The sequence below is a fragment of the Palaemon carinicauda genome, chromosome 36, assembly GCF_036898095.1.
Source record: "Palaemon carinicauda isolate YSFRI2023 chromosome 36, ASM3689809v2, whole genome shotgun sequence".
Classification (NCBI taxonomy): Eukaryota; Metazoa; Arthropoda; class Malacostraca; order Decapoda; family Palaemonidae; genus Palaemon; species Palaemon carinicauda.
This window is the reverse complement of record NC_090760.1, coordinates 50,880,837-50,897,172: the sequence shown is the minus strand read 5'-3', so window position 1 is coordinate 50,897,172 and position 16,336 is coordinate 50,880,837.

Below are 16,336 nucleotides of genomic sequence, written 5' to 3'. Positions count from 1 at the left end.
ATTAGAAATCAGTATTAGGATTACCCTACAATATTAAACACTTCAAGGCAGGAATAATACACTCCTAACCCTTAAAGGGTGGAGCCTTTTTCCTTGAGTCTCTCTGATCAGGAAAGTCTATATTCTTAATATAGTAGGAAGACTATACCAATAGGCTGAGTGGGATATACAAATATGTGTCTTTATTTTCCTAGTCCAGCTGGCTTCATGCTAGATGGACCGTATTGTCATATGCTACTATGAAGGTAGCATAATGACTAGACTAAAATACATGATGTACAGTAGCCAGTAAATTGCAATATAGAATTACTGCAATTAGAAAACTACAGTACCATGATACAGTAGTATTCTCTGACATACCTTGGGTACCCTTGTACGAGCTTTCTCCTGGTACTGTTCATATATTGAATGAATAGTTTTCTTCAATATTCTGATCGAGAATCAGTCATTCAGACCCCACAGCATTAACAGTATTTTGGGACAGTTATTTGATACTTCTCTACCCCTAGGGGTAAGAGTCCTTCTACTTGGAGTTACTCTATAGAGAAATCTCCATGTAGTTAATACTGAGGGGGGCAACAGCATTTGCTCAAAGGGGTACACAAGTATGTATCTCCTACTATCCCTTTATAGCTTACTATCCTAAGCTACTTTATTGTAAAGGATATTTTCATGTTGATTGTCAAGGAGATAATCCATTGTATACTCATTTGGTTTTCCTTTATTTACAGGAGGAACACCAGATACCTTTTGCTACAGTCCTCTGCAAGGCCAAGAGTAAGTATTTTTACAGTCATGATACTTGCAGGTCTCATGCCCCTGCAATATTATTTCCGGATCCATAGATTATTGGAACCCACTGGTTTGTAATATATGTCGGACATTAATGTCCGAAGGTTTTGAAAATCCCAAGTCTACGGAGAATAGGGATACAGCTCAATATAAATTACGCAACTGGGTGAGAGGCTTTCCAAAGATCTCTCCGGGACCTTTCCTACCTAATGATAGGATGCGTAAGCTACTATTTCGGGAAGCAGGTGAGGAAACAGTAGTGCTTCAGGAGCCAACTACATCCTCTGACGGCCAGAAAACCTTTGGGATTAAGGGCAAGAAGTGCCCCAGGGTAGAAAAGGAAAATGTTGTGTCGGAATTTCCTCTGCCTATGCCGGCTATAGAGCCATCGATGTCGACATCTTCGTCTCCTACCCCTCTATTGGATAATGTGGTACAATTATGTATCCAGCTGAAGAATCAAATAGAGAGCTTTGGTAAACAAAACAAAAAGCAGGAAGTGAAACGAAGGATAGAGCCTTGTAAAGCTTCTCTTGTTGCTTCTCAGGGGTCAGTCAAACGACCCATGAATCAAGACCTACCAACATGCTTCATAACCAATCCCTGGCGGTTTGAAGCGCAGAAGCCGATTTCAAATGGCAATCTCTACATCTCAGAGAAAATAGGCGCTGTTCCTTTGGACAAAATTATATTTTGGCCAAGCTTTGATGCTTTCCTTAATTGTTGAATTCGACTGAAGTACGAACCAAAGTCAAGAAAAGGAGCGGAACCAAAGGAGGTCTTGATTCTCGACCATGCTAAGGCACAGACTATCCTTTCCGGTAGTCTAAGAAAGGCGGGTTATTCAGTGTCGAAGGTATTCTCACTGAATAACAGACACCCTTCCTTTCTTACTCCTACTTCACTCTCATTCCCCTTTATGGGGAAGGCATTTACTTCTGTTGCCAAAGCGGTAGAGGCGGGTTAGCCATGCCCCACACTCGATGACTGCAAGCCTTTGTCACCAGCTTTTCCAGGACAGGAAAAGGATTGGAAGGAAGTCCATTTGACATTTTCAGTAGGAAAATTAGATAAGGACATCGCAAGTCGACAATTCAAGGTATATCTCCCTAAATTGTCTGAGTTGCTCTTGTGTAATGAACATGAGTCAAAGGAGAGACTTGCGACATCCCTTTCTCTACAAAACTACATAGAATTGTGTTCAACCTTCGAAAGTACCCCATACATGCTCATGGTCATTGCTAAAATGCATATGGCTATCTTGGTGAAGGACTTTTACGCATTTATGAAGGCTAGGAGAGCATGTAGAGAGTTGTGTTTGTTGACGTAACAGTGAAACACAAAACAAGGAGGCTAATATCTTCCAACATTTTGGGTAAAGACCTCTTCCCACACGAGGTCATTAAGGAAGTAATTAAGAACGCCACCATGGAGAACATAAGTCTTCTCCAAAAATGGGGCATTCATTCAAAGAGAAGATCTTCTGTGGTTGTGGGTCCCCAACCTAAAAAGAAGATCGAAAATGCTGGAAATATCCGGGCTGCTCAACAACATCCCACTATTCCAGTGACCACAGTGCTAAAGGCGGATGGTCAAAAGTCTAGGCCTACTGATTGCTCAAAGCATAAAGACGTTTCAGCTAGGAGGAACTTTCCCTCAGGATTGCAGGACCTTCGATCCTTTGGTCCAAAGCCTATTCAAGATGAGCCATTGATGGGAAACAGAAATGTCCCTACCATCATTTCCTTACCTTCTCCTACAGTTCAAAACCCTCATGGAGGAGTATACTTGAGAGCTATAGAGCATACAGGTGGTAAGAAAACCTTAGCTCATCGAGTTCCAGGGAAGGCTGTTTTATGTTCACGAAAAGGATTCAAGATATCATTGAGTCATTCTGAACTTGTCGCCACTTAACAAGTTCATAAAAAACAGCAAGTTCTGAATGTTTATCCTTATGAACATATGGACCTCGTTCCAATTAGGGGTCTTCGTAGTCTTGTCAGAACTGAAAGGTGTCCTTCCAGTCAACCACCCCCCTTCCTCCTATCTAGAATTCATGTTACAGAGAGTAACATTCATCCTAGGAAAGATACATGTCGGACTCACAGTCCTAAGTATCTTCAAAGGATTGACGAACTTAGTCACGTCAAAGTTAAGCCTAAAAATAGTTCAGGTATTAATATACCTGATCGAGAGGGTGGAGTGGGCTGCACCTGAAGTGTCAGGCCAATGTGCATTAAAAGAGATGACCCGGTTCCCGGGACATCACGGATGCAAGATAAACTTCTAGAAGTCTCGACTTTCTCCAGCTCACGGGTTTCCATGGTTAAAAAACCATTGAAGCCCTCAGTCACATCAACTCTCCTTTCCTTTGGGAATATAAAATGAGCTCGCGAGGTCTGTTAAGAGACTCAGGTAATCAGTCAGATTTCCAAAATACCAACAGGGAAAAGCGCTAAACTTTCCCCAGTTCGCAATAGTGACAGACCTGGTGCTAAGGGCACACTGGAAAGATGCGTTAAGAGCTTGGAGAAAACAAGCATCAAACGCTTGAAGAGATAAAAAAAGACTGCGATTGGTCCCTCTTTAATCACTTCTCTAAAAAAAATTAGAGCACGAAAGTTCCAAGACTCTGCTGGTCCTTTCATGGGTGGGGAAGCCCCCTCCACACAGATAAGGCTCCCTACGACTGATCTGGGACACCGAAGCGATAATAAGACGTCACATTCAAACGTCTTATTCAGTCTTGGTGAAGTTACCCATCCCTCTCTTAAAGGGATGGCACCTACCAGCGGTTCATTTACAACTGATCCACGATGTGACGGTGGATACTCTATTTTGTAGGAGAAAAATATTCTTCGAAACTTTTCCCAAATATTTTATGAACAAATCTCTGAAAATTCTTTACTCAAATACTTTTGCTTATATTTTATTGGAATAATCAAATAATAAAAAAAGAGCGAGGAATGGGGTGTTAATGTCATTTCTCTAAGATCTTATTAATGATTCTAATATAGCGATTTTGGTGACTTTTGAAAAAATAGTAGGTGTCGGAAAATTCTATTCCCGATTACTGTTATCAAAGATGAGGGTACCGCGGTCAAGCGAATCGGTTTTTCTGTTCTTTTATCTCATTCTTAACAACTGTGCTGAGGAACCTTCGTTGAAAATATTAGTATAAAAACAATTATTCGGGATTAGTTTACTCCTTACCCTCGCTAACTTCGTTGCGAAGGTTATGTGTTCATGGGCATGATTGTATGTGTCTGTGTATTTATGATTTGCATAACTCCAAAACTATTAGACTGAATCTCATGAAATTTGGCGATATGATTGGCTATCATACAAGGACAATTACCTTAGATCGGTTTAGTGATTAGGTATAAAGTGAAGGGCAAGCTCTAGAAAAGGTCATGCATGTCTCCTTGTCATATCATGACGGGGCCATTTTTTATCCGATTTGCATGAAACTAGTGCTAAAATGTGCATAATTCACATGTCGATCTTTTGGGGTAAACTCTGGTGTAGGCGAAAGTATGCTTTCTACCAGGTGCTCGTTCTAGTTTCTAATGGATTAAAAGATTTTCACCTCCACGTGCCTTCTCTTTACGAATGTTCAAGTTATTTTTGGATTAAAATGTAATCTTTTTATCTAATTCGGATTTAAGTAATACCATTAAGAAGTAGTGTTATTTTGAATAAGACCTGAATTTCTTTATATACGGAATTCAAAAGTATATTTCCATGATGATCCTGTCAATCAATCGAAGTATCATCTTATGTGCACTCTTGGTTACAAACAAGGAATCATCTAAAATTAGGAATATCACTTATTTACGAGAAATCATGAAGTGATTGGGAGTTTAGATCGTCTTTGGTTTTATTCATGAGTTTGGACAAAGGTTCAATATTTTCACTTAAAAATTACAAAATGTAGGATAACTTAAAGAAAGAAAGTTGTCAAATTCAATATCATTGTACAATATCATCTTACTGTTTCTCTCTCTCTCTCTCTCTCTCTCTCTCTCTCTCTCTCTCTCTCTCTCTCTCTCTCTCTCTCTCTATCCACAAAATTAAACACCATTTGTGGATGGCTTATGAAAGAAAGTTCATAAAACCCTCAAAAATTACCAACTAATAACTATAGTTAAAACTGAATTGAAATCTATCTTTTGTATCTTTTTTTTTCTTTTTCATCGAAACCAATTTTTTTTTCCTCAACTTTTTCGAGGGCGGGACGATATTTCATTGGAATGCCAATAAAAGTTAAAATTCGTCAAAAGGAATCGAAGCTCTGTGGAAATTGGAAGCGTTAAAAAGACCTGTTCCATATTATATAAAAGTTAGACGATTCTATTTTTCATATTTTCTGAAAAATTTCATTCAATATGTATTTTCCCACAATTACTACTCCTATTATTATTATTATTATTATTATTATTATTATTATTATTATTACTATTATTATTATTATTATTATTATTGTTGTTGTTGTTGTTGTTGTTATTTTTGCTGTTGATTTGGTTTGTTTTTGTTGTTGTTGTTGTTGTTGTTGTTGTCATCATCATTATTATTATTATTATTATTATTATTATTATTATTATTATTATTATTATTATTATTATTATTATTATTATTATTATTATTATTGTCATATCTAGTGTAGAGATATCCATTTAAAGCTCATTACATACCTTACCTAATCATCTAAGACCTCTTTATCAACTCTCAACGAACTCTATTACAGTCTGTGAATCAATGAAACCTAATAACCATAATCTCACAATTGAACAATATATTCATTCTATCCATAAAAAAATTCTTAGACAGCTCTAAGAATTTTTCTTGTATTTACATAGCAATAAATTTTACTTACTTTGAATTATCACTTGAGAGTATTGTTTGTAAACTGAGTCTCATTAGCTGTCCAGTAATTATTTCTAAGATTAATGAAGATGTAAAGGAAAAAACAGAATTCGCCGGCAAGACCTAGCTATGCCGGCTACATACCTGCTGAACTACTGTATATTTTATACAGGTAGCCATTATATCTGCATTATAGAATATACTGCAGATAGAAAACTACTATATAATTTATACTAGTAGTTATTTCCAATATATTTTGGATATCCAACACAGGCATTTGCTGAGCCCAATCCTATATTGAATGAATATGATTTCTTCAATATTCTGATTAGAAATCAGTATTAGGATTACCCTACAATATTAAACACTTCAAGGCAGGAATAATACACTCCTAACCCTTAAAGGGTGGAGCCTTTTTCCTTGAGTCTCTCTGATCAGGAAAGTCTATATTCTTAATATAGTAGGAAGACTATACCAATAGGCTGAGTGGGATATACAAATATGTGTCTTTATTTTCCTAGTCCAGCTGGCTTCATGCTAGATGGACCGTATTGTCATATGCTACTATGAAGGTAGCATAATGACTAGACTAAAATACATGATGTACAGTAGCCAGTAAATTGCAATATAGAATTACTGCAATTAGAAAACTACAGTACCATGATACAGTAGTATTCTCTGACATACCTTGGGTACCCTTGTACGAGCTTTCTCCTGGTACTGTTCATATATTGAATGAATAGTTTTCTTCAATATTCTGATCGAGAATCAGTCATTCAGACCCCACAGCATTAACAGTATTTTGGGACAGTTATTTGATACTTCTCTACCCCTAGGGGTAAGAGTCCTTCTACTTGGAGTTACTCTATAGAGAAATCTCCATGTAGTTAATACTGAGGGGGGCAACAGCATTTGCTCAAAGGGGTACACAAGTATGTATCTCCTACTATCCCTTTATAGCTTACTATCCTAAGCTACTTTATTGTAAAGGATATTTTCATGTTGATTGTCAAGGAGATAATCCATTGTATACTCATTTGGTTTTCCTTTATTTACAGGAGGAACACCAGATACCTTTTGCTACAGTCCTCTGCAAGGCCAAGAGTAAGTATTTTTACAGTCATGATACTTGCAGGTCTCATGCCCCTGCAATATTATTTCCGGATCCATAGATTATTGGAACCCACTGGTTTGTAATATATGTCGGACATTAATGTCCGAAGGTTTTGAAAATCCCAAGTCTACGGAGAATAGGGATACAGCTCAATATAAATTACGCAACTGGGTGAGAGGCTTTCCAAAGATCTCTCCGGGACCTTTCCTACCTAATGATAGGATGCGTAAGCTACTATTTCGGGAAGCAGGTGAGGAAACAGTAGTGCTTCAGGAGCCAACTACATCCTCTGACGGCCAGAAAACCTTTGGGATTAAGGGCAAGAAGTGCCCCAGGGTAGAAAAGGAAAATGTTGTGTCGGAATTTCCTCTGCCTATGCCGGCTATAGAGCCATCGATGTCGACATCTTCGTCTCCTACCCCTCTATTGGATAATGTGGTACAATTATGTATCCAGCTGAAGAATCAAATAGAGAGCTTTGGTAAACAAAACAAAAAGCAGGAAGTGAAACGAAGGATAGAGCCTTGTAAAGCTTCTCTTGTTGCTTCTCAGGGGTCAGTCAAACGACCCATGAATCAAGACCTACCAACATGCTTCATAACCAATCCCTGGCGGTTTGAAGCGCAGAAGCCGATTTCAAATGGCAATCTCTACATCTCAGAGAAAATAGGCGCTGTTCCTTTGGACAAAATTATATTTTGGCCAAGCTTTGATGCTTTCCTTAATTGTTGAATTCGACTGAAGTACGAACCAAAGTCAAGAAAAGGAGCGGAACCAAAGGAGGTCTTGATTCTCGACCATGCTAAGGCACAGACTATCCTTTCCGGTAGTCTAAGAAAGGCGGGTTATTCAGTGTCGAAGGTATTCTCACTGAATAACAGACACCCTTCCTTTCTTACTCCTACTTCACTCTCATTCCCCTTTATGGGGAAGGCATTTACTTCTGTTGCCAAAGCGGTAGAGGCGGGTTAGCCATGCCCCACACTCGATGACTGCAAGCCTTTGTCACCAGCTTTTCCAGGACAGGAAAAGGATTGGAAGGAAGTCCATTTGACATTTTCAGTAGGAAAATTAGATAAGGACATCGCAAGTCGACAATTCAAGGTATATCTCCCTAAATTGTCTGAGTTGCTCTTGTGTAATGAACATGAGTCAAAGGAGAGACTTGCGACATCCCTTTCTCTACAAAACTACATAGAATTGTGTTCAACCTTCGAAAGTACCCCATACATGCTCATGGTCATTGCTAAAATGCATATGGCTATCTTGGTGAAGGACTTTTACGCATTTATGAAGGCTAGGAGAGCATGTAGAGAGTTGTGTTTGTTGACGTAACAGTGAAACACAAAACAAGGAGGCTAATATCTTCCAACATTTTGGGTAAAGACCTCTTCCCACACGAGGTCATTAAGGAAGTAATTAAGAACGCCACCATGGAGAACATAAGTCTTCTCCAAAAATGGGGCATTCATTCAAAGAGAAGATCTTCTGTGGTTGTGGGTCCCCAACCTAAAAAGAAGATCGAAAATGCTGGAAATATCCGGGCTGCTCAACAACATCCCACTATTCCAGTGACCACAGTGCTAAAGGCGGATGGTCAAAAGTCTAGGCCTACTGATTGCTCAAAGCATAAAGACGTTTCAGCTAGGAGGAACTTTCCCTCAGGATTGCAGGACCTTCGATCCTTTGGTCCAAAGCTCTATTCAAGATGAGCCATTGATGGGGAAACAGAAATGTCCCTACCATCATTTCCTTACCTTCTCCTACAGTTCAAAACCCTCATGGAGGAGTATACTTGAGAGCTATAGAGCATACAGGTGGTAAGAAAACCTTAGCTCATCGAGTTCCAGGGAAGGCTGTTTTATGTTCACGAAAAGGATTCAAGATATCATTGAGTCATTCTGAACTTGTCGCCACTTAACAAGTTCATAAAAAACAGCAAGTTCTGAATGTTTATCCTTATGAACATATGGACCTCGTTCCAATTAGGGGTCTTCGTAGTCTTGTCAGAACTGAAAAGGTGTCCTTCCAGTCAACCACCCCCCTTCCTCCTATCTAGAATCATGTTACAGAGGAGGTAACATTCATCCTAGGAAAGATACATGTCGGACTCACAGTCCTAAGTATCTTCAAAGGATTGACGAACTTAGTCACGTCAAAGTTAAGGCCTAAAAATAGTTCAGGTATTAATATACCTGATCGAGAGGGTGGAGTGGGCTGCACCTGAAGTGTCAGGCCAATGTGCATTAAAAGAGATGACCCGGTTCCCGGGACATCACGGATGCAAGATAAACTTCTAGAAGTCTCGACTTTCTCCAGCTCACGGGTTTCCATGGTTAAAAAACCATTGAAGCCCTCAGTCACATCAACTCTCCTTTCCTTTGGGAATATAAAATGAGCTCGCGAGGTCTGTTAAGAGACTCAGGTAATCAGTCAGATTTCCAAAATACCAACAGGGAAAAGCGCTAAACTTTCCCCAGTTCGCAATAGTGACAGACCTGGTGCTAAGGGCACACTGGAAAGATGCGTTAAGAGCTTGGAGAAAACAAGCATCAAACGCTTGAAGAGATAAAAAAAGACTGCGATTGGTCCCTCTTTAATCACTTCTCTAAAAAAAATTAGAGCACGAAAGTTCCAAGACTCTGCTGGTCCTTTCATGGGTGGGGAAGCCCCCTCCACACAGATAAGGCTCCCTACGACTGATCTGGGACACCGAAGCGATAATAAGACGTCACATTCAAACGTCTTATTCAGTCTTGGTGAAGTTACCCATCCCTCTCTTAAAGGGATGGCACCTACCAGCGGTTCATTTACAACTGATCCACGATGTGACGGTGGATACTCTATTTTGTAGGAGAAAAATATTCTTCGAAACTTTTCCCAAATATTTTATGAACAAATCTCTGAAAATTCTTTACTCAAATACTTTTGCTTATATTTTATTGGAATAATCAAATAATAAAAAAAGAGCGAGGAATGGGGTGTTAATGTCATTTCTCTAAGATCTTATTAATGATTCTAATATAGCGATTTTGGTGACTTTTGAAAAAATAGTAGGTGTCGGAAAATTCTATTCCCGATTACTGTTATCAAAGATGAGGGTACCGCGGTCAAGCGAATCGGTTTTTCTGTTCTTTTATCTCATTCTTAACAACTGTGCTGAGGAACCTTCGTTGAAAATATTAGTATAAAAACAATTATTCGGGATTAGTTTACTCCTTACCCTCGCTAACTTCGTTGCGAAGGTTATGTGTTCATGGGCATGATTGTATGTGTCTGTGTATTTATGATTTGCATAACTCCAAAACTATTAGACTGAATCTCATGAAATTTGGCGATATGATTGGCTATCATACAAGGACAATTACCTTAGATCGGTTTAGTGATTAGGTATAAAGTGAAGGGCAAGCTCTAGAAAAGGTCATGCATGTCTCCTTGTCATATCATGACGGGGCCATTTTTTATCCGATTTGCATGAAACTAGTGCTAAAATGTGCATAATTCACATGTCGATCTTTTGGGGTAAACTCTGGTGTAGGCGAAAGTATGCTTTCTACCAGGTGCTCGTTCTAGTTTCTAATGGATTAAAAGATTTTCACCTCCACGTGCCTTCTCTTTACGAATGTTCAAGTTATTTTTGGATTAAAATGTAATCTTTTTATCTAATTCGGATTTAAGTAATACCATTAAGAAGTAGTGTTATTTTGAATAAGACCTGAATTTCTTTATATACGGAATTCAAAAGTATATTTCCATGATGATCCTGTCAATCAATCGAAGTATCATCTTATGTGCACTCTTGGTTACAAACAAGGAATCATCTAAAATTAGGAATATCACTTATTTACGAGAAATCATGAAGTGATTGGGAGTTTAGATCGTCTTTGGTTTTATTCATGAGTTTGGACAAAGGTTCAATATTTTCACTTAAAAATTACAAAATGTAGGATAACTTAAAGAAAGAAAGTTGTCAAATTCAATATCATTGTACAATATCATCTTACTGTTTCTCTCTCTCTCTCTCTCTCTCTCTCTCTCTCTCTCTCTCTCTCTCTCTCTCTCTCTCTCTCTCTCTCTCTCTCTCTCTCTCTATCCACAAAATTAAACACCATTTGTGGATGGCTTATGAAAGAAAGTTCATAAAACCCTCAAAAATTACCAACTAATAACTATAGTTAAAACTGAATTGAAATCTATCTTTTGTATCTTTTTTTTTCTTTTTCATCGAAACCAATTTTTTTTTCCTCAACTTTTTCGAGGGCGGGACGATATTTCATTGGAATGCCAATAAAAGTTAAAATTCGTCAAAAGGAATCGAAGCTCTGTGGAAATTGGAAGCGTTAAAAAGACCTGTTCCATATTATATAAAAGTTAGACGATTCTATTTTTCATATTTTCTGAAAAATTTCATTCAATATGTATTTTCCCACAATTACTACTCCTATTATTATTATTATTATTATTATTATTATTATTATTATTATTATTATTACTATTATTATTATTATTATTATTATTGTTGTTGTTGTTGTTGTTGTTATTTTTGCTGTTGATTTGGTTTGTTTTTGTTGTTGTTGTTGTTGTTGTTGTTGTCATCATCATTATTATTATTATTATTATTATTATTATTATTATTATTATTATTATTATTATTATTATTATTATTATTATTATTATTATTATTGTCATATCTAGTGTAGAGATATCCATTTAAAGCTCATTACATACCTTACCTAATCATCTAAGACCTCTTTATCAACTCTCAACGAACTCTATTACAGTCTGTGAATCAATGAAACCTAATAACCATAATCTCACAATTGAACAATATATTCATTCTATCCATAAAAAAATTCTTAGACAGCTCTAAGAATTTTTCTTGTATTTACATAGCAATAAATTTTACTTACTTTGAATTATCACTTGAGAGTATTGTTTGTAAACTGAGTCTCATTAGCTGTCCAGTAATTATTTCTAAGATTAATGAAGATGTAAAGGAAAAAACAGAATTCGCCGGCAAGACCTAGCTATGCCGGCTACATACCTGCTGAACTACTGTATATTTTATACAGGTAGCCATTATATCTGCATTATAGAATATACTGCAGATAGAAAACTACTATATAATTTATACTAGTAGTTATTTCCAATATATTTTGGATATCCAACACAGGCATTTGCTGAGCCCAATCCTATATTGAATGAATATGATTTCTTCAATATTCTGATTAGAAATCAGTATTAGGATTACCCTACAATATTAAACACTTCAAGGCAGGAATAATACACTCCTAACCCTTAAAGGGTGGAGCCTTTTTCCTTGAGTCTCTCTGATCAGGAAAGTCTATATTCTTAATATAGTAGGAAGACTATACCAATAGGCTGAGTGGGATATACAAATATGTGTCTTTATTTTCCTAGTCCAGCTAGCTTCATGCTAGATGGACCGTATTGTCATATGCTACTATGAAGGTAGCATAATGACTAGACTAAAATACATGATGTACAGTAGCCAGTAAATTGCAATATAGAATTACTGCAATTAGAAAACTACAGTACCATGATACAGTAGTATTCTCTGACATACCTTGGGTACCCTTGTACGAGCTTTCTCCTGGTACTGTTCATATATTGAATGAATAGTTTTCTTCAATATTCTGATCGAGAATCAGTCATTCAGACCCCACAGCATTAACAGTATTTTGGGACAGTTATTTGATACTTCTCTACCCCTAGGGGTAAGAGTCCTTCTACTTGGAGTTACTCTATAGAGAAATCTCCATGTAGTTAATACTGAGGGGGGCAACAGCATTTGCTCAAAGGGGTACACAAGTATGTATCTCCTACTATCCCTTTATAGCTTACTATCCTAAGCTACTTTATTGTAAAGGATATTTTCATGTTGATTGTCAAGGAGATAATCCATTGTATACTCATTTGGTTTTCCTTTATTTACAGGAGGAACACCAGATACCTTTTGCTACAGTCCTCTGCAAGGCCAAGAGTAAGTATTTTTACAGTCATGATACTTGCAGGTCTCATGCCCCTGCAATATTATTTCCGGATCCATAGATTATTGGAACCCACTGGTTTGTAATATATGTCGGACATTAATGTCCGAAGGTTTTGAAAATCCCAAGTCTACGGAGAATAGGGATACAGCTCAATATAAATTACGCAACTGGGTGAGAGGCTTTCCAAAGATCTCTCCGGGACCTTTCCTACCTAATGATAGGATGCGTAAGCTACTATTTCGGGAAGCAGGTGAGGAAACAGTAGTGCTTCAGGAGCCAACTACATCCTCTGACGGCCAGAAAACCTTTGGGATTAAGGGCAAGAAGTGCCCCAGGGTAGAAAAGGAAAATGTTGTGTCGGAATTTCCTCTGCCTATGCCGGCTATAGAGCCATCGATGTCGACATCTTCGTCTCCTACCCCTCTATTGGATAATGTGGTACAATTATGTATCCAGCTGAAGAATCAAATAGAGAGCTTTGGTAAACAAAACAAAAAGCAGGAAGTGAAACGAAGGATAGAGCCTTGTAAAGCTTCTCTTGTTGCTTCTCAGGGGTCAGTCAAACGACCCATGAATCAAGACCTACCAACATGCTTCATAACCAATCCCTGGCGGTTTGAAGCGCAGAAGCCGATTTCAAATGGCAATCTCTACATCTCAGAGAAAATAGGCGCTGTTCCTTTGGACAAAATTATATTTTGGCCAAGCTTTGATGCTTTCCTTAATTGTTGAATTCGACTGAAGTACGAACCAAAGTCAAGAAAAGGAGCGGAACCAAAGGAGGTCTTGATTCTCGACCATGCTAAGGCACAGACTATCCTTTCCGGTAGTCTAAGAAAGGCGGGTTATTCAGTGTCGAAGGTATTCTCACTGAATAACAGACACCCTTCCTTTCTTACTCCTACTTCACTCTCATTCCCCTTTATGGGGAAGGCATTTACTTCTGTTGCCAAAGCGGTAGAGGCGGGTTAGCCATGCCCCACACTCGATGACTGCAAGCCTTTGTCACCAGCTTTTCCAGGACAGGAAAAGGATTGGAAGGAAGTCCATTTGACATTTTCAGTAGGAAAATTAGATAAGGACATCGCAAGTCGACAATTCAAGGTATATCTCCCTAAATTGTCTGAGTTGCTCTTGTGTAATGAACATGAGTCAAAGGAGAGACTTGCGACATCCCTTTCTCTACAAAACTACATAGAATTGTGTTCAACCTTCGAAAGTACCCCATACATGCTCATGGTCATTGCTAAAATGCATATGGCTATCTTGGTGAAGGACTTTTACGCATTTATGAAGGCTAGGAGAGCATGTAGAGAGTTGTGTTTGTTGACGTAACAGTGAAACACAAAACAAGGAGGCTAATATCTTCCAACATTTTGGGTAAAGACCTCTTCCCACACGAGGTCATTAAGGAAGTAATTAAGAACGCCACCATGGAGAACATAAGTCTTCTCCAAAAATGGGGCATTCATTCAAAGAGAAGATCTTCTGTGGTTGTGGGTCCCCAACCTAAAAAGAAGATCGAAAATGCTGGAAATATCCGGGCTGCTCAACAACATCCCACTATTCCAGTGACCACAGTGCTAAAGGCGGATGGTCAAAAGTCTAGGCCTACTGATTGCTCAAAGCATAAAGACGTTTCAGCTAGGAGGAACTTTCCCTCAGGATTGCAGGACCTTCGATCCTTTGGTCCAAAGCCTATTCAAGATGAGCCATTGATGGGAAACAGAAATGTCCCTACCATCATTTCCTTACCTTCTCCTACAGTTCAAAACCCTCATGGAGGAGTATACTTGAGAGCTATAGAGCATACAGGTGGTAAGAAAACCTTAGCTCATCGAGTTCCAGGGAAGGCTGTTTTATGTTCACGAAAAGGATTCAAGATATCATTGAGTCATTCTGAACTTGTCGCCACTTAACAAGTTCATAAAAAACAGCAAGTTCTGAATGTTTATCCTTATGAACATATGGACCTCGTTCCAATTAGGGGTCTTCGTAGTCTTGTCAGAACTGAAAGGTGTCCTTCCAGTCAACCACCCCCCTTCCTCCTATCTAGAATTCATGTTACAGAGAGTAACATTCATCCTAGGAAAGATACATGTCGGACTCACAGTCCTAAGTATCTTCAAAGGATTGACGAACTTAGTCACGTCAAAGTTAAGCCTAAAAATAGTTCAGGTATTAATATACCTGATCGAGAGGGTGGAGTGGGCTGCACCTGAAGTGTCAGGCCAATGTGCATTAAAAGAGATGACCCGGTTCCCGGGACATCACGGATGCAAGATAAACTTCTAGAAGTCTCGACTTTCTCCAGCTCACGGGTTTCCATGGTTAAAAAACCATTGAAGCCCTCAGTCACATCAACTCTCCTTTCCTTTGGGAATATAAAATGAGCTCGCGAGGTCTGTTAAGAGACTCAGGTAATCAGTCAGATTTCCAAAATACCAACAGGGAAAAGCGCTAAACTTTCCCCAGTTCGCAATAGTGACAGACCTGGTGCTAAGGGCACACTGGAAAGATGCGTTAAGAGCTTGGAGAAAACAAGCATCAAACGCTTGAAGAGATAAAAAAAGACTGCGATTGGTCCCTCTTTAATCACTTCTCTAAAAAAAATTAGAGCACGAAAGTTCCAAGACTCTGCTGGTCCTTTCATGGGTGGGGAAGCCCCCTCCACACAGATAAGGCTCCCTACGACTGATCTGGGACACCGAAGCGATAATAAGACGTCACATTCAAACGTCTTATTCAGTCTTGGTGAAGTTACCCATCCCTCTCTTAAAGGGATGGCACCTACCAGCGGTTCATTTACAACTGATCCACGATGTGACGGTGGATACTCTATTTTGTAGGAGAAAAATATTCTTCGAAACTTTTCCCAAATATTTTATGAACAAATCTCTGAAAATTCTTTACTCAAATACTTTTGCTTATATTTTATTGGAATAATCAAATAATAAAAAAAGAGCGAGGAATGGGGTGTTAATGTCATTTCTCTAAGATCTTATTAATGATTCTAATATAGCGATTTTGGTGACTTTTGAAAAAATAGTAGGTGTCGGAAAATTCTATTCCCGATTACTGTTATCAAAGATGAGGGTACCGCGGTCAAGCGAATCGGTTTTTCTGTTCTTTTATCTCATTCTTAACAACTGTGCTGAGGAACCTTCGTTGAAAATATTAGTATAAAAACAATTATTCGGGATTAGTTTACTCCTTACCCTCGCTAACTTCGTTGCGAAGGTTATGTGTTCATGGGCATGATTGTATGTGTCTGTGTATTTATGATTTGCATAACTCCAAAACTATTAGACTGAATCTCATGAAATTTGGCGATATGATTGGCTATCATACAAGGACAATTACCTTAGATCGGTTTAGTGATTAGGTATAAAGTGAAGGGCAAGCTCTAGAAAAGGTCATGCATGTCTCCTTGTCATATCATGACGGGGCCATTTTTTATCCGATTTGCATGAAACTAGTGCTAAAATGTGCATAATTCACATGTCGATCTTTTGGGGTAAACTCTGGTGTAGGCGAAAGTATGCTTTCT